Here is a 19,891-nt window from a genome sequence, read left to right as displayed (position 1 = left end):
AAAGCACAAAATGACCGGGAGCAGAGGTGGCGGGCTGAAGACAGGGCTGAAGCTCAAATGTGGCGGCAGCGTGATGAGAGGAGGCAGGATTCAATGCTGAGGCTGCTGGAGGATCAAACCAGTATGCTCCAGTGTATGGTTGAGCTGCAGCAAAGGCAGCTGGAGCACAGACTGCCCCTACAGCCCCTGTGTAACCAACTGCCCTCCTCCCCAAGTTCCGTAGCCTCCACACCCAGACGCCCAAGAACGCGGCGGGGGGGCCACCGGTGAACCAGCCATTCCGCCACAGAGGATTGCCCAAAAAAAAGAAGGCTGTCATTCAATAAATTTTAAAGTTGTAAACTTTTAAAATGCTGTGTGGCATTTTCCTTCCCTCCTCCACCACCCCTCCTGGGCTACCTTGGTAGTCATCCCCCTATTTGTGTGACGAATGAATAAAGAATGCATGAATGTGAAGCAACAATGACTTTATTGCCTCTGCAAGCGGTGATCGAAGGGAGGAGGGGAGGGTGGTTAGCTTACAGGGAAGTAGAGTGAACCAAGGGGCGGGGGGTTTCATCAAGGAGAAACAAACAGAACTTTCACACCGTAGCCTGGCCAGTCATGAAACTGGTTTTCAAAGCTTCTCTGATGCGTACCACGCCCTCCTGTGCTCTTCTAACCGCCCTGGTGTCTGGCTGCGCGTAACCAGCAGCCAGGTGATTTGCCTCAACCTCCCACTCTGCCATAAACGTCTTCCCCCTTACTCTCACAGATATTGTGGAGCACACAGCAAGCAGTAATAACAGTGGGAATATTGGTTTCGCTGAGGTCCAAGCGAGTCAGTAAACTGCGCCAGCGTGCCTTTAAACGTCCAAATGCACATTCTACCACCATTCTGCACTTGCTCAGCCTGTAGTTGAACAGCTCCTGACTACTGTCCAGGCTGCCTGTGTATGGCTTCATGAGCCATGGCATTAAGGGGTAGGCTGGGTCCCCAAGGATACATATAGGCATTTCAACATCCCCAACAGTTACTTTCTGATCTGGGAATAAAGTCCCTTCCTGCAGCTTTTGAAACAGACCAGAGTTCCTGAATATGCGAGCATCATGTACCTTTCCCGGCCCTCCCACGTTGATGTTGGTGAAACGTCCCTTGTGATCCACCAGAGCTTGCAGCACTATTGAAAAGTACCCCTTGCGGTTTATGTACTCGGCGGCTTGGTGCTCCGGTGCCAAGATACGGATATGGGTTCCGTCTATGGCCCCACCACAGTTAGGGAATCCCATTGCAGCAAAGCCATCCAGTATGACCTGCACATTTCCCAGGGTCACTACCCTTGATATCAGCAGATCTTTGATTGCTTGGGCTACTTGCATCACAGCAGCCCCAACAGTAGATTTGCCCACTCCAAATTGATTTCCAACTGACCGGTAGCTGTCTGGCATTACAAGCTTCCACAGGGCTATCGCCACTCGCTTCTTAACTGTAAGGGCTGCTCTCATCTTGGTATTCATGCGCTTCTGGGCAGGGGAAAGCAAGTCACAAAGTTCCATGAAAGTGCCCTTACGCATGCGAAAGTTTCGCAGCCACTGAGAATCGTCCCAGACCTGCAACACTATGCAGTCTCAGCAGTCTGTGCTTGTTTCCCGAGCCCAGAATCGGCGTTCCACAGCATGAACCTGCCCCATTAGCACCATGATGCATGCATTGGCAGGGCCCATGCTTTCAGAGAAATCTGTGTCCATGTCCTGATCACTCACGTGACTGCGCTGACATCGCCTCCTCGCCCGGTATCGCTTTGCCAGATTCTGGTGCTGCATATACTGCTGGATAATGCATGTGGTGTTTAATGTGCTCCTAATTGCCAAAGTGAGCTGAGCAGCCTCCATGCTTGCCTTGGTATGGCGTCCGCACAGAAAAAAGGCACGGAACGATTGTCTGCCATTGATCTGACGGAGGGAGGGGTGACTGACGACACGGCTTACAGGGTTGGCTTCAGGGAGCTAAAATCAACAAAGGGGGTGGCTTTACATCAAGGAGTATTTCAGGCAGGACTTCACGGAGGGTTCCAATAAGAAATGGTGCACCTAAGTTATTGTTCTTATTGGAACAAGGAGGTTAGCCTGGCCTCTGATTGATACATGGCTAGATTTACCTCACTGCACCTTCTCCTTGAGTGACTGCAGTGTGACCTAGAGGAATGAGTCCCCTAGACGGGGGAGGAGGCAAATGAGTACAAAACAAATCTGGTCTATTTCTTGTTTTGATCCACTCCATCTATCTTTTACATCTTTGGCTGGCAGCAGACAGTGCAGAAGGACTGCATGCCATCCACATCTCATGGCTGCTCGGCAGAAGATGGTACAGTACGACTGCTAGCCATCGTCATCTCTTGCCTGCCCGGCAGAAGATGGTACAATACGACTGCTAGCCATCGTCATCTCTTGCCTGCCCGGCAGAAGATGGTACAGTATGACTGCTAGCAATCTGTATTGCCTGCCTGCTCACCATAAGACAGTTCAATAGGACTGACTGCAGGACTAAAGAGAATGACCTGGTTAAGTCACTCCAAATTTAGTCCCTGCGCCCATGTCTGCCCAGGCGCTCCCAGCCGATGTGGCCAGGAGCACCTCGGACATGACGATGACGGCTACCAATCGTATTATACCGTCTGCTGCCAGAAGGGAATGGGTTGCTGCTACTGTGTAGCAATGCCGTACCGCGTCTTCCAGCACCCAGGAGACATACGGTGACGGTTACTTGAGCGGGCTCCATGCTTGCTGTGGTATGACGTCTGCACAGGTAACTCAGGAAAAAAGGCGCAAAATGATTGTCTGCCTTTGCTTTCACGGAGGGAGGGAGGGAACGGGGGCCTGACGATATGTACCCAGAACCACCCGCGACAATGTTTTAGCCCCATCAGGCATTGGGATCTCAACCCAGAATTCCAATGGGCAGCGGAGACTGCGGGAACTGAGGGATAGCTACCCACAGTGCAACGCTCCGGAAGTCGACTCTAGTCTCGGTACTGTGGAAGCACTCCGCCGAGTTAATGCACTTAATGCACTTAGAGCATTTTCTGTGGGGACACACACACTCAAATATATAAAACCGATTTCTAAAAAACCGACTTCTATAAATTCGACCTTATTCCGTAGTGTAGACATACCCTCTGTCTCCTCTGTCTCTCTCCTTTTTGACTTGCATGTAATAGATTGTAATGTCACCAACTCAGATAAACATTAAACATTTTTTGCAGTGGTCCCTGACAGTGTAACTAAAACCATGGCAATACACAGGAACTGAACCAGTCTGATCTGTAATTGCACAGTAGACTAGAATGGCTCCAGTCCCCTGGCATCAAGCTGAGGTGGACTAACCCGCAATCCTTTTCAGCAAGTACAAAGCTACAGAGAGAACTTGAAGTGGGATTCAGTATGAGGAGTGAAGTCTGGCTCTTCCTTGGTAGAAAATCCTTTCAACCCCCTTGTGGCTGGATCTGGGCATGATGTTGCTCACCCAGACAGCTGCTGTCCTGTATAGGTGCTTGCATTACCAGTCAAGGCAGCTACTACAAGAGAAGCCCCCTGCTGTGTTTCCACCAGCTTCATTAGAAGTAGTGTATGGGGGAGGACTGACCATGTAGGCCACATGCCCCTGCTCCTTTCTGACCAGCTATTAGTGGTTTGGGGAAACCTCACTTTCTACCTCTCACCTCATACCTGATGGCAGCGACTTCTAGCAGTCAGCAGAGACCTACCAACACAAAACCCAAAGGGCATCTGTGACCCCCACCTCCTCCAGCTGTCATCTCTGCCTTGGCCTCTCGGCTTCTCTGCTTGCGTTCACCTGCTGCAGCCAGAACAAACATGCTGGCAGCCAACCACTTTTCCCATACTCTGCCTTGATGCTGAGAGGGGAAAGGTTCCAGAAACTCTCTCCATTTCAGCACCTCATGGAGGTTATGGTGGTCTCTTCTGTTTGCTGATGTCAAAGGGAAGTTACTCCCATGTCAGTACTGTGATTTAAAACAGAGAATGGCATTAAAACAAAGGAACCTGTTTGTGTCTAATAATAATTTCTAACTCTTCTAGCACTTTTCGGCCGCAGATCTCTAAATTCTTTACAAAGATCAGCATTATTATCTCCATTTTACAGATGCATAAACAGGGAGAAGGAGATGAAGTGACTTGGCCAAGGTCACCCAGAAGGCCAGTGGCAGACCCAGGAATAGAATCCAAGTTTCCTGTGTTACAGGCTAGTGCTGTCTCCACACTTCCTCCCCTAGATTACATATGTAATTCGTCACTTTCCATAATTGAACCTAGCTAAAACAATCTCAGCATGGGAGCTGGGGGGAATAAAAGTGAATAGCTATCTACTTCTTGAAAGCAATCCCCTCAAGTGAGCCTTTCAGCATCACATCCTTGCTTCATCATAAAGCCACCCTGAACCAGAGCAGCTCCCCTCTTTCGACACCTGCTTTCTCCAGTACCATCTGCACAAAAGGGGTTTGGGGGTCTGGCTACATTCTCTATGTGGTGGACCACTGAGGACAGAAAGATCTTTTAATGATGATAATATCCAGTTGACTTTCAACAGCTTAATGACCTAAGTCAGATACCACCTTTCACAGATCAAGCTGGTTGTATCTGGTTTCTATCAGGCCTCTTTTTAAAAAACACTCTAAGCAGTTTTTTTCCTTTTACTGTGAATTCTGGACAGAGATCAAGACCACATGTCACAGGACTCCTAACTAACCACCCAGCTCATCACCAGCAGGCACCTCATCCCCACCTGACCAATTATTTTATGGCCAGAAACTTCAAGACAATCTGCCTCCCCACACATCTGATAATTGAGCTAATGGGAATGAAAGATCAGGGTGGATCAAGGGGGCTGGAGTAGACAGAAGGTAGGTTTGGAACAAGGAGAAGATACTGACTTTAAACAATTGCATTAAAATAAATTTGATATCCACGACATGAGGCATTTGATAGAGGTACTCATCATATATATTTTTAATCAAAATACATTCAGATTCTAAACTGTTCTAGGCACAGACCTGTTATGTCTTTGTAGTGTCTAGCACATTGTAGGCACTGTATAAATAAAAAACAAAACTCCATTTGCAAAGGTAAATCAGTTTCACTCAGTTCAATGGTGGTAAAGTGGAAGAATGTTATAGAAATCATAGAAAACAGCTGGGTGGATTAACTTTAAATCACAATTTAAATAAGCAAGCAGGAAATCTCAATTAAAGTCCTTTTAATCTTGATTTGCATTTGTACTTTTTAGCTATTTTCCTAAAGAGAGGTTTGTTCTTATTGATTGGTATAACTTCTAAAACATGTTGATTTGCAATCAAATATCACCTTTACACAAAATTTGATACTTCTCTTTGCCAACAAGAAGGAAACACTTTTATCTATATGCATTTATTTAAGCTTAACATACTTATTCAGATTCTCAATTTTTTCCATTTTTACGTGGGAATATGGTGAATGACTCATTCCTTATTTACTGAATGGTGATTTTTTTTATTAGGGATTTGTCATGCTGCATTTGGTTGGAAATTACCGTTTTAATGCATTTTTAATTTAATACCAGTTTACATTTTTTTTTATATTAGTTAAATAAAACTACCTCAAAGGTGCTGGAAACGAGCTCCCACTTTTTCCTCTCAAAACATTTTTTTTAATTTAAAACTGATTTATTAAACAATGGAAATATTAACTGCCATTGGTGAATTGACAAATTGTTTCTGGTCATTATGGACCAGATTTTCAAGGGTGTCTAATGAGATTTTCAGAAATACCCATGGGGGATAGGTACTTCTGAAAATCGGATGAGGCACCCATTTGGATCTTTAGTCACCAAAATACCCTTGAAAATTAGGTCCATTATCTCCAGGTTTTCATCAGTTTTTAATGTTCTCCTACCCGTTTTTTTAGTGATTAGAAGAGGAAAACAAGCTTTCCTACTTTTTCAGCTCTCCAGTCCGTTTCTCAACTTTGCATGAACTAGTTCAAATGAGGAAAATATTCTCTCTGCATCTGCTAGCTAAACTAAAATGAAAAGTAAGAAAGGCATTAAAGGCAAAAACTTCTCTGCAAAACAAACTGAAATAACTTACATTTGGAAAAAATGTAATTACCGCCATTTGCTCCATTGTAAAGACTGAAAATAATATCAAGACTTAAATGCAGTATAAGACATTGTAATGTAACTACTGTATTAAGCTTGAATTGACCTCAAAAGTTAGATGTTACCCACTGGTTTTGTACATATTTAAAAATTATAAAAAAACCAGCACACTTTAACTCATTAAACCAGAGGTCCCCAAACTGTGGGTCACGCAACCCTATGCGGTTGTGCAGGAATGTTTGGGGGGACGTAGCATAGCAGGGCCTGGGACGGCCCCCATGGGCAAGAGGGAGGGAGCATCACGCAGCCTTGCTCTGTTCCAAGCTGTGCTCTAGCCCCAGCCACAGCCCCAGCTCCCGGCCCTATGCCCAGCCGCACCCCCACTCCTGGCCCTGGCTCATGGCAGGATAGGGTGCGGACAGGGCTAAGTGGGGGTTTGACCCTGAAATGTTTGGGGACCACTGCATTAAACTCTGAGATGGGCTCATTGATGTAACCTTTTAAAATTTATTTAAATGAATGATCAATTTTAGTGAGTTTAGGCCTTCACATAGCTGGTCATAAATTCAAATTTAAACAGGATTATTCTTTTCAAAACTATGTATCTACTTTAAATAAAAAAAATTGGATTTTTACACTGGATTTTTTTTTTTAATCTATCTTGGGAAAAAGAATAGGTATCAGCTCTAACCGGAGTTGCATCTTACAGACAAACATGCTACAGAGCAGGACTTTCAACCTTTCCAGACGACTGTACCCCTTTCAGGAGTCTGATCTGTCTTGCGTACCCCAAGTTTCACTTTACTTAAAAACTACTTGCTTACAACATCAGACATAAAAATACAAAAGTGTCACAGGTCACTATCACTAAAAAATTGCTTCTGTTCTCATATTTGCCATATAACTATAAAATAAATCAATGGGAATATAAATATTGTACTTACATTTCAGTGTATAGTAGATAGAGCAGTATAAACAAGTCATTGTATGAAATTTTAGTTTGTACGGACTTTGCTAGTGCTTTTTATGTAGCCTGTTGTAAAATGAGGCAAATATCTAGATGAGTTGATGTACCCCATGAAAGACCTCTGAGTACCCCCAGAGGTACACATACCCCTGGTTGAGAACCACTGCTGTAGAGAATCATTTCTAGGTTATAGCAAGAAGATAGGCTATATAGGGTAGTAAAGCAGACCAGCAAATATGAATGATAGATACAGATCATCCACTTACAAAAAAAATTGTAGGAAAGTAACTTTCTCTCCCCCGTACTTGGCTAAGATTAAAGAGAAGAAATGTATTGTGTGTTTGTCAATATAAAAGTATGGATGAGTTTGTTGGGGCAAGGAGTGTCTCCTCACTTGTACAGTGCCTAACACAATGGGGGTAACATCCCTTGAGTGTGGCCTCTATGTGACACTGTACTAAAATTTTCAAATATCATCACTGTATTCAGGAACATTCATATTTATTCCAGAAATTCACATCTTGTATAGGAAAATAACATAACCCAAATAAAAAATCCCAGTCATGCCACTGGAGCACAGGTAGACTGAAGTGTCACTGAAAAATAGATCATCTACCCATCCTTTTAGTCTTGTTGTACATTGCCTATGCAGCACAGTGTCCCTAAAGCATACTAAGAGATGCTCAGAGTATGTTCACAATAAACCTGTTTCTAAAAGTTACATTAGAGCATCATATATATTCAGTGTTTTACTTTGCAATCCCATTCTGTTTCACATGCTCAGATATTCCCAAATGAAGTGCACAAGACATAAAACATTCCACATGCCCTCATCTGCAAAGAGGAAGGGGAAGCAATTAAAAGTTTGCATGCTGTGAAATCTCTAGGCACCAACAGTTTCTGCATAGAACTTTATAACATTTTAAAGAACAATTGGTTTTTCCCTGTCTGGGGTGATGAATGCAAGGCTACTTGTCTTTTTGAAGGAGGGCTACATCTTAGTCATTCTCAAACATGCTAAAAGCCTGCTGCTTTTCGTATGGGCTTCTGTCTCCTGAACTGAGATCAAGGTCCTGGCAACAAATTGCATCTCACAGGCTGGTGAAAGTTCTGTCCACCTTTACAGGCGTGCCTCAGTGAGACATTGTAAAGGAGAGACAGGCTTCTGATAATATAATGTCAAGCTGTGTCTGAGGCTGTGGGTTAGCTCCTGGGCTCAGTTTAACAGGAGTAAAAATATTAATTACATGCTTTGACCTGATTCAAATAGGGCAACATGTGAATGCCCTCCCCTCAACCTTTACATTGTTGGGTAGGGGAGACTGTACTCATCCTCCTGAAAGGTGCGTGTCAGAGGAAATGGGATCAAACCTCCTAAGAAGTGTCCATTCCAGACAGGAAGAAACAAAAGCTGCTCCACGTGAGCTTTGCTTTTTGTCTTTACGCGGCCAACTCCATCATGCAAATTCTGAAATAAAGTAGCCACTAAAGGGAAAGAAGAGATAAATGTGCTGTTTGCTGCTGATTACAATGCAATTATTCTCCTATCATTGTACACAAGCACTGTTGTGTGGAATTATTTCAGGGCACAAGGTAAAACATATTGTAAATTTGAAACCTGAATTCTGTTCTCAGAAATGTTTCATTTAAAGCTCTGTTTCTATTTTAGATGGGCGTGAAAAGAAAGTGCATTTAATGGTGCTTTTATACCCATGAGACTCAGCTATATACATTTGTCAACAAAAACTAGTTTTCACTCGATTAGTAGAACAGCAATTTACTACACTAGTAAATATGGAATGAAGCTTGACTTTAATGTGGCCTTTTAAATCTATTTATTGCAGCATGTATGGTTTATAGTTTCAGATGTTAGTGAAGTCAGTAATGTCCAGACACAATGAGGTGTAATAAGGATGGAGTTAAGGCATTAACTTGCTTCCGTGAGGTTTAAATTAGATCCTTCATTGTTACTTTGATATGTAGATTTGTTTTAAATAACCTTTGCAACTGGCTGTTTGGCAGGGATGTGCTGCCAAGCATTTTAACAATGGGTCCCTCAAATTTTCTATCTGGGTTAGCGATATAGGGCACATTTCCTGGGTAAAACACTCTTTCCAACACTTCCCAAAAACTTCATTCGCTCTGTGACAGGTTGGACCCCCCCTTCTGGGATGTCACCTGATGTACTGGGTTTCACTGAGCCACCCCTGCTCAATCAGTCTGGGTTCCCTCTGCCTGCTTTGCTGAATTAGGCTCTCTGGCCTCTTGCAGTGCACACACAGGGCCACAGCCCACTGCAGACAGACTGAAGTCAGCTTTGTGTGAGTTGACTCCCCCAGCACTCCTCTTTTTGGGAGATAAACCCAAAATAATACTGTCTTGCACTGTACAGAAAAATCTGTGTAGCGCAAGCTCATAAAAATCCACCCTCTTCCTCAATGTGAAGAGAGATGGGCACGCTTCTTGCCCCCTCCCAGTTAGAAATTGCATAAACTGGAATGCATTCTTCTTATAAACAAGAAATAAGTTTATTAACTACCAAAGGTGGATTTTAAGTGAATATCAGAAATAACAGACAGAACAAAGCAGATTACTAAGCAAATGAAACCAAACATGCAAACTAAGCTAGTTTCATTAAAGAAATTGGTTATAAATAGTATTTCTCACCCTAGCTGTTGTTGCAGGCAGGTTACAGAATTTTTTTTCCCCCAGGTGCCATCTGCTTTATTGGGTGAGGTGTGCCATTTAGGAGTTAGCATAGGGGCCCTTCTTCTTGCCAAAGCCCAGCACAATATTGACAAAGTGCCTGTTGTACTGCATGCGTCTCTTGGCATGGCCAGTTTTCTTCTTCTTCTTCTTCTCTTGCTTGGCAACCTTGGGAGTCTGGTCTCCCACCTTCCCAGCACCAGCCAGCGAGCCGTGGACCTTACCACCCAGCATGCGAGCAGCCACCTCCAAGGTGGTAAGCTCGCTGATGCCACATTGCCTAATGAGAGATCCATCCTCCAAGGGAGTTCCACCCAAGAGAACCATCTGATCCTCAGGTGCAATGCCCTCCAGGGACTCGATGCGAGCCTTAATGTGAGTGACTGTTTCCTGTCCAGACACCTCAAGGGTGTGCAGGTTCTGAGCACAGATGAACACCTGCATGGTTCCAGCTACGCAGGAAACACCGCCACCATACAGGATGGAGCCGGAAAGAGAAAGAAAGTCTTGAAAGTCAGTTGCACTGGTCTCCCTCTTGAGACCTCAGGTATTATTACAGTAATCACAAGCTAGACGCCTTTCCAGCTTGGGATCAACCCTTCTCCCCACAGTTCTCTTGCTTCCAGGTCTTTTTTCAGTGTCTCTTAGGGTGGGGAGGCAGAGGAGAACCATGATGATGTCACTCCCCTCTTATATAGCTCTTGTGTAAGGTGGGAACCCTTTTTGTCTTCTAGCGGAAAACCATTGGTATTCCAAAAGGGTAAGAGGGGTATCCAGTACTAGGTGACTTGGACCCAAGTCTCATAGGCTGTCTCCAGAGTCCAAAGGAAGACCAAGCTTTTTCACAGTCCATTGTCTCTACTAATGACCCATTAGGCCTGTCTGGCTTTTGCACTGTTGTACCTGAAGCGCTGGTTGGGGGTGATACCCAAAGTAACACATTTGAAATACAGATACATAGTTAATAGTCCTACCTTCAGATACAGAAATGATACAGGCATACAAATTGGATAATCACATTCAGTAAATCATAACCTTTCCAATGATATCTCATATGAGCCATCTTGCATAACTTATATCTGTTATGTCATATTCATATCATAAGCATATTTCTATAAATAATATGAAGTGAAACATCACACACTCCATGCTCCTCCAGACTTAACAAGGGCTGTAGGCATCCCAGGAATTGGGTCAAAGTCTGAATGAAAGGTATAAGAAAAGCCAATAAACCAGTAACTACCCACTCAATAATGTTGTTCCCCTCTTTCCCCCAGAAGGTAGGTTGAGCTAACTAAGAAGTTCTTAGTCAATGGACTGCCACATATGTAGGCATAAAAGGCATCTTTCCTTTTCTGGGTAAGACTATTTCCTGCCTTTACCAGCCAGGAGAGACTCTAAGTACTGTACAGGATCAGTTATTAACATTCAATCGATGCTTCAGCCACATTCCCAAACACTGTCTTCCCCAGAGTTCATCAGGGAGGTGTCATCTTGCGGATGCTGGTAGAGAGCAGATGACTAAATAAACCAAGACAACAAATACAACACAATAGTGGCCTAATGTTGGTAACCCTGAAAATCTCTCTGTTTATGTTCTGTGGAAATGTAAATAGAAGGAAACAGATTATCAATACACTGTCAAAGCTATTCTAGAGCGGTGGTTCTCAAAGCCGGTCCTCCGCTTGTTCAGGAAAAGCCCCTGGCGCGCCGGGCTGGTTTGTTTACCTGCCATGTCCGCAGATTCGGCTGATGACAGCCCCACTGGCCTGGAGCGGTGAACCATGGCCAGTGGGAGCCGCGATCAACCGAACCTGCAGACGCAGCAAGTAAACAAACCGGCCAGGGGCTTTCCCTGAACAAGCGGTGGACCGGCTTTGAGAACCACTGTTCTAGAGCACAAAGTTGAAAGTGATCATTTTCCTTGTAGAGAAGAAAGCTAAAGCAGAGTTTAACTTAATAAATTGTATCTTAAAAGTGGTTTAAAGCATTTTTTTATAAACTGCATAAATCAAGTCAAAGTGGTAAGAAAAGTGTTGGATTGCAATTTAAATGTCATTTGCTTCTAACTTTATATGAAGTATGGTGGTGGTAAAACATTATGGTTGTTATTTCAAAAGTTTACAACTGAACATTGACTTAATACAGATTTGAAACTTTACTATGCAGAAGAAAAATACTGCTTTTAACCATCTTAATTAAATGAAATACGCACAGAAATAGTTTCTTTACCTTGTCAGTTTTTTTTAAAACTTTTCCTTTATATTTTTAGTAGTTTACATTTATTGGTACTGTATTAGGGTTGTTTTTGGGGTTTTTTTTCTGTCTCTGCTGCTGCCTGGTTGCATACTTCCAGTTCCAAATGAGGTGTGTGGTTGACCACTCAGTTTGTAACTGCTATTCTACTGTATTTTGTATGTACTGATTTAAATAATATTGTCACCTTTTAATAATAATGTGATAATCCAAGTGATTATTTAAAATAAAGGACAACGACCTTCTAACTGTGCCCCAAACTCATTAATACTATGAGTACCTTCTGGATATACAGCATATATTGTGTGTATATATACTAAATAAACTTTGCTTACACCAGTGGTTCTCAAACTTTTGTATTGGTGTCCCCTTTCACATAGCAAGCCTGAGTGCAGCCCCCCCTTATAAATTAAAAACATTTTGATATATTTAACAGCATTATAAATGCTGGAGGCAAAGCTGGATTTGGGGTTGAGGCTGACAGCTTGCAACCCCCCCCCCATATAATCGCCTCATGACCCCTTGAGGGGTCCCGACCCCCAGTTTGAGAACTTCTGGCTTACACAGTCCACATGTATCCTTTTGCTCCCTTGGAAAAAAACAAGTCATTAAAATATTTTGAGATAAATTAACTATCAAGTTAAATGAGATCGTTAGATTCATTACATGTGAATATAGCAGTTGTTGAGTATTGTGGTTATAATGGAAACCTCAAATGATCAACAGCTGCTTTAACACCACTATAAAGACACCTGATGACACTTGCATGTTCTAGCTAAGCTCTTCCTTCTCAAACGTGTATCTTTTCATGTCACCATCCTTACTTTGGCAGTTTTGTTGGGAATTTAAAGTGTAGGAATGTTATTCCCTTGAAGAAGGCAATTGTATTGTTGGCAAGAGAAGGAGAAATGGATAGCTAATCAGGGGGCAAAGATGGTTGTAACTGCTATCTCTGGGGTCTATTGTCACTAGCCCTATATAATTGTACAGGGGAGTAAGCCCCTCTCTGACCCCCTACTTTGTGGCTGTGTTAGGGCTACCTATCCCTTGAGTCTTCAACTTGCATATAGCACAGAGGCTTCCCCTTGCCTGCTTGCCCTAAGGAACAAGGAACACAGAGGGTAGTGGCTGAAGCTGACTGGGCATGCAGGAGGAACTATACTGCACCTCTTCAAGAGTTGCAGTAAACCACTTCCCTTAATCTCACTCCCTGAGGAGCAAGGGGGGAATTGTGCCACTGAATAAGAATTCCTACTCAGAGGGCAGTGCCGCTAACATCCCACCCTAACACAGAGCTGTGTCCGAGGAGTGGGCTTTTCAAAAGTGCCTAAAGTGGTTATAGAGGACAAGTCTGACTGCAAATGGACCTTGTGCTCCTGTTGTCTACTTGCATGATTTTAGCACAAGTCTTGTAGTTTTTGGTGTATTTCTGATAGCCCCAACTCCTGGAATCAAAAGAATCACAGCTTTCATTCTTTTTTATTATTATTCTTTAAGGTAAGTTTCTAGACATCATGGTTGCAGAGAAAAGATTGCAGACATGAAGCAAGTGAACCCTAAATGCTCAGAAAACAGAAGGCAAATAAAAAGAACCCCAAATGCATTATTTAAAAAGGTTTTTTGAGCCAATCTCATGATTTTTGGATACTTGAGGTTGGCAATACAGAGTTCATGCAAAAATCCCACCCAAGGGTACACTCTAGCCCTGTATGTCTAAGTATCTCTTTACCAAAGTGCACTTGAATTTTAGAGCTAGAAATGTTATGGTTTAGACATTTTATATGAATGACCTGAATCTCCTTTTCTCCAGGTGTAAAACCTCCACCCTGGCCCCTGTAGAGATTCCTAGTTACTGAATTACAAATTGGTTCAAGACATGTGGCTTAGGGCAGGGATATGGAATTTCTTCACTATAAAGCATTAGATTGATTTGGCATTCTCACAGAGCAACATGTGGGCATAAGATTGGGGTCTTCAGCTGGCACGCATTTGAAGCATCATGGCAATAAAGAACTCAGAAAGAGGGAGGGCCCTCACATAAGTCTACCACTGCCTTTGTGGTGTTCATGAGTTCCTGAGGGAGTTGTACCCAGCCCTCCTCCTAGAATAACTGTCACTGTGACATGACCCTTGTAAGAAGGGAGGGTGGGAAAGGGCCCATAAAAAGTGAGAAACCAGGAGTTTCCCTGCTATAAGAGAGGTTAGCACATAATTTTTGCCAAACTTCATGACTTATTTAACCAACTGAAATGCAAATATGAAAGCTCAAGACTACTACTAAATGGGAAGGTAGTTGAGCGAGAACATTATCTAATATTTGGGGAGCTTTCTTTAGAATCAGCAACGCCAAAAAATGATCATACCATTGTGACATTTCTCAGGGTGCAACCTGAACAGTTGAATAGCTCTGTCCTCTCAACCCTCTGACCTGGGGTGCCTGTCACACTGCTTTACTGTGAGAACAATCATCCTGGCCTGTTCACACACAGCCTCTAGCACAGGGGTGGGCAAATTTTTTGGCCTGAAGGCCACATTTGGAAATAAAAATTGCATAGTGGGCCATGAATGCTCACAAAAGTGGGGTTGGGGTGCAGGAGGGGGTGAGAGCTCTGGTTGGGGGTGCGGGCTCTAGGGTGGAGCCAGAAATGAGGAGTTCAGGGTGCAGGAGGGGGCTCTGGGCGAGGGTGGGGGAGTGGGGTGGTGGGGGTGAGAGCTCCGGCTGGGGTGTGCAGACTCTGGGGTGGGCCTGGGCCTGAGGGGTTGGGGTATAGGAGGGTGCTCTGGGCTGGGACCGAGGGGTTCATAGGGAGGGAGGGGGATCAGGGCTGGGCAGGGATGTGGGAAGGAGTGCAGGCTCCAGCTTGGGGTGTGGGCTCTGGGGTGGGGCAGGGGATGAGAGGTTTGGGGTGCAGGAGGGTGCTCCAGGCTAGGATCAAGGGGTTTGGAGGTCAGGAGAGGGATCAGGGCTGGGGCAGGGGGTTGGGGCATTGGGAGAGACTCAGAGGTACAGGCTCCCAGCGGCATGTACCTCAAGTGGCTCCCGGAAGCAGCGGCATGTCCCTTCTCCAGCTCCTACATGGAGGCACGTCCAGGCAGCTCTGCACACTGCTTCATCTGCAGGCATTGCCCCACAGCTCCCATTGGAGCGGGGCCATTGGCGCGTGTAGGAGCCAGAGTGGGGCCATGCCGTGGCTTCTGGGAGCCATGTGGAGCGGCCCCCCAACCCTGCTCCTCAGCTGGAGTGCCGGAGTGGGGCCAGGCCACAGCTTCAGGGAGCCACGTGGTGTGGCCCCCCGACCCTGCGCCCTGGCTGGAGTGCCGGAGTGGATCAAGCCCCAGACCCCGCTCCCCAGCAGGAGCTTGCAAGCTGGCTTAAAACGGCTCTCAGGCCAGATCCAACCCGAGGGCTGTAGTTTGCCCACCCCTGCTCTAGCCTGCAAAATCACTCCCTGCAGAATTATAGGAGTGCTTCTAGCCAGCCACTCCCGAATTATATTGTAGAATGACACCAGCAAATTCCCATTTCCAGACTTGTCCCCAGAAATGTGTGCCTTGTACTGCCCAGTTCTTTCCTTCTGTGCAGTACAAATTCATAAAAAGTCTTATCATTTCATTAACAGAAAATGATTTGCAAACCCTGTTTTCTCAAATAACGGTTCCAGATACTTCTATCCAAACACACACTGTTTTAGATAAAGCAATAAAACAAGTTTATTAACTACAGAAAGATTTTAAGTGATTACAAGTAATGAGGCATAAAAGTCAGATTTAGTTACAAAGAAATAAAAGATAAAATACAAATTAATACCTAACTTATCAAGCTAAATGAATTCAAAGCAGAGGTTTTTCTCACCACATGGTTTTATTGGATGAACTCCTTCAGTCAGGACCACTCCCGTAGATTACTGATGTTTCCTTTGTCTTTCAAATTTTGTTGATGCCATGAGTAAAGATGAGGGGAAAGAGGTGATTTGTGTCCTCTGTTCCCCCTTCTTAAAGCATTTCTCCTCTCTGACAATCATCTCCAGCTGCAGTTCAGGTGACAGCAAGTCTGTTTTGGATGGGAACCCCCAGCTATTTATTTGCTAATATGTAAATTTCTCACTTACACCCTTCTTCCTGCAAGTGATAAGTCTATTTGATTTTGATGACACCTGGCTGAGGTGCTGAATAGCCTTTTGTCTCTGAGGAACTGGTTTGGGCTGCTGTCCCAGAATTGGAATGTGCTTTAATAACTTCATAGAGTAGAATCTCATAACTTTACATACAATGTTGCCACACATATTTTACCAGGACACTAATGATCAGTGAATTATGGGTTTTCAAATGATACCTCACAAGGCATACTTTGTAAAAAAAAATTAATAGTTTTATAAAAATGGTGACCATAAGGATACAGTCTGTCCCAACCATCTATCTGTAGATTAGAAAATGGATTTAAATTATATATATGCTATCAAGCTAAAGTTACAGTAAATACAGAAACAGCTGTACAGTGTGAGTAACGTTTGCATTGAGCAGCCTAGAGAGATTTGAGTGAGACTGATACTGGAAACGATATAATCTTTTGAGACTATCCAGAGAGATTAAGAAGAATTTCACTGGCAGGAGAATTCCACAGGAAAGAAGGTCAGGTTCCTCTTTTTTAATTATTTAGGGTTTTTTATCGAAAAATGCATGGATACTGCATATAGCATAAAGAATAAACTACTATGAATAAGAAAAGTAAATTGGTAAACCAGTGAACAACAAGACATATACAGACTATTTGTTCCATTCCATAACTATGGTAGACAAATGTTTTTAAGTAGGTACAAACAATGGCAAGAAGGGTTGTTTTGGGTACTATGGTATGAGATCTAGAGCTGAGTGACTCACTTCAGTCATGATAGAGGATGAATAAGAGGAGAACATGATGAACATATACATATGCTGAGTATTGCCAACTCTCTCAATTTTAATATGTCTCATGATATTTGGTGTCTTTTTAAAAGCCCAAGCTCCTGGAGTCATGTGATTATATGAGACTGTCAGCTTTCATTTAAAAAAAAAAAAGCGTTTCTAGCCCTCATAGTTCTGGAGAAAGTGTGGCCCCCTAAAGGCTTAAAATCCAGAAGGCAAATAAAATACCCTAAAATTTATTATTTTTACAACCTTACTATTTTTTAACCCAATCATGATTTTGGGGGGGCCTGATTTTTTATTTTTTTGAATGCATGGGGCTGGCAATTCTGCCAGAGTGCTCAGCACTGTGCAGGAGTGATCCCTAAATGTATAAAATAAAAAAAAATATTAGATCTGGTTTCTTTCCCTATACTGTGAGACTTTCATCAAGAATCAGAAAAACAGTTCTGCGGTGGTCCATGCACCTAGACTCACCCTAGAGTGATATAGGTGAGCATGCACTGTCAGTATACTGGTTGACTATACTGGTTCTGCTGATTAAATGGAGGATTTCAGACTTCACAGCTGTCAGGTACCTTTGATATGGTATTAAATTCTTTGTGTGAGAGTGAGGGGAAGAGAGAACAAATCTCTTACTCAAACTAGTGTGAGTACAAACACTTAGCACCGAATCTTGCAAAAGGAAATATCTTTATCTTGTTTACGGCATGTGACTGATTTTGAACCGACTTTGTTTTCAAATAATTTTTGTATTGTCTCCATCCAGCACAGATGTGGTGTAAATTACTGACATCAGAAATAATGAATGCTAAAAGTGAAGTTACAAAAACATTGCAAATTCAAGGAAATTAATCTTACATCATTTCAATCTTTCTCTGTGTGTGTCCCTCTCATTTTGGGTATTTGTTTGAGAGTTCGGTGTTTGACTCCAAAATATTTATACTTCCCACCCCACAAAACAAGAACTAGAGACAGTTGTCCTGGCTTAGGTCAGTAGGCTATATTTAAAACACTTCTTCTAAAATTTTTATCTAATTTAAAGGAACACCACCAAGTCCTTCCCACTCCATCCCCAATTGTTTGTAATGTCTTCTTAGAAGCTTTAAAATGAAATGCCCTTACCTATATTTCATGTTCCTTTAAAATTCTGAAAACACTGACAGGATCAGATTCTGATCTCTGTTCTGACAGTTAAATTTTGGAATAATTTCACTGACTTCAGATGAGTCACTCCTGCTGGTGTAACTGAGTGCAGAGCAGTCACCTGCTTCTTACCTCCTGTCTCTTGCAGAGTAGAAGCCAACATTGTTCTATTTTATTCACTTCTTTGTGAGCCAGCAGGACTTGAACTGAAGCAGCAATGAGAGGAACAGTTTTCCTCATTAAAATAATAAAAATACAAATATGAAATAGGGCTCCACTTTGGAAATGTTTACCATTGGAGCCCATGCATCGACACCATAAACGTCAGCATAGTGCTGGGAATGGGGCTTCTTAATTCACACGTGCTCCCTCTACTGGTTCTGCAGCAGCAAAATATAACAGGCTGGATATTCTGTGTGCTACATTCTGTAAACACTGAATATTGTTTATTAATTCTCAATAAAAGTACGAATGTATATTCTGAATTCAGATGGCATTTCCCACAGATTGTAGTAATTTCCAGGTACTTAACATTTAAGTTCTAGACTTTAAAGTAGCATTAATAAAGTCCTATGGAACAAAACCCTGGGGTCCTTACTCAACTTTTACTCAAAAGTTTAAGAGGAGTTTTGAACAAGTAAAAACCAAATAAATGCCTCATAATTTTATAAATTTATAGATTTATAAAATGTCCCTTTAGCAGGTGCACTGTGGTACTGAATGGTTTGGTCGGTCTGCCTGAAACTAATTTTTTTCGAGGTGTAAAAGCTGCTGTTGGTACAAGTTTAACAGCTTCTTTTGCTTAGTTCCTTTCCTGTTGTATTGGGGTTTTTTTATTACTTTTAGGAAAGGTTTAAATAAGAGATTACTGAAAATTTCATACTTAAATAAAAATATTATCAGATATCCTTTATCATGCTTGTCCTTCATATCTTTATGGCAAAATACAATGTGTTCCAGATAAGATACAATGAATATTGGAAATTACATTTTAAAATGTAGTTTATATACAATCAGCCTTTTAAATAAGGGAATATTAGCAATTCTGTCTCATGGGCTTCTGCAATACATAAGCATCAAGAACCAGATTTTCAAAGGTGCTCAGCACCCAACATTTCTCACAGTGATGCTTGTGACAGAGATAGCAATTTCCTGCAATATCCTTGATATACCTTATCATATTAAGCTTACATATTATTGTGGGCTGGAACTGTATGTAACCTCTCCAGGGGAGAGATGAGACAGACGTGAGGCCTGGGAGCTCAAAAGACTTCACTGAAATTATGTCAAATAAGTATGGACTTCTGGGAACCTAAATGTTAAGTGGATTTCCTGGGGAATCCCTGCAAATTCCCCAACTCTGGTTATGCAAAAACCCAGCCTTTTGAAAACTACATCCTAAGGAAAGAATCTCTGTCTGCTGATTTCCTGGTACAGAACGCCAAGATCAAAGCCCCAAATTGTACAAAGAAATGGCTGATCTGTCCAGTCTGGGTTCTGGATTTAAGATGGATGAACTTGTAACCATGGGGAAAACCCAGTTGTGGGTTTTGAAGGACTGAAACCTACCAGAGCCCTAGGCTGGAGTTGCAGGTGACCTCTGTTAAGCTTTTTAGCATGCATGTAGATTCTCTTATTGTCTTCATAGGTTCTTTCTGTAATGCTTTCACATTAAGAATAAACATGCTTGCTGTTACATTCTGGGGTGCAATCCAGACCAGTGAGGGGTTGTGTCACTATCTGCCCTGAAACCTGGGTTGCCTCACAAATAGGGCTGTCAATTA

General features: G+C 42.8%; 1 protein-coding gene and 1 pseudogene across 1 annotated transcript in view; one reads left to right on the top strand and one right to left on the bottom strand.

The window, feature by feature from the left end:
• MPP7 (MAGUK p55 scaffold protein 7) overlaps window positions 1–19,891 on the top strand; it is a 424,011-nt gene that overhangs the window by 13,455 nt on the left and 390,665 nt on the right. The gene's annotated exons all lie outside the window — the stretch shown is intronic.
• LOC144260744 (ubiquitin-like FUBI-ribosomal protein eS30 fusion protein pseudogene) lies at window positions 9,667–10,262 on the bottom strand (annotated as a pseudogene).

Source organism: Eretmochelys imbricata, chromosome 2 (assembly GCF_965152235.1).
Source record: "Eretmochelys imbricata isolate rEreImb1 chromosome 2, rEreImb1.hap1, whole genome shotgun sequence".
Taxonomy (NCBI): Eukaryota; Metazoa; Chordata; order Testudines; family Cheloniidae; genus Eretmochelys; species Eretmochelys imbricata.
The sequence above is the reverse complement of the archived record's forward strand: the minus strand, read 5'-3'. Positions and strand labels throughout refer to the sequence as shown.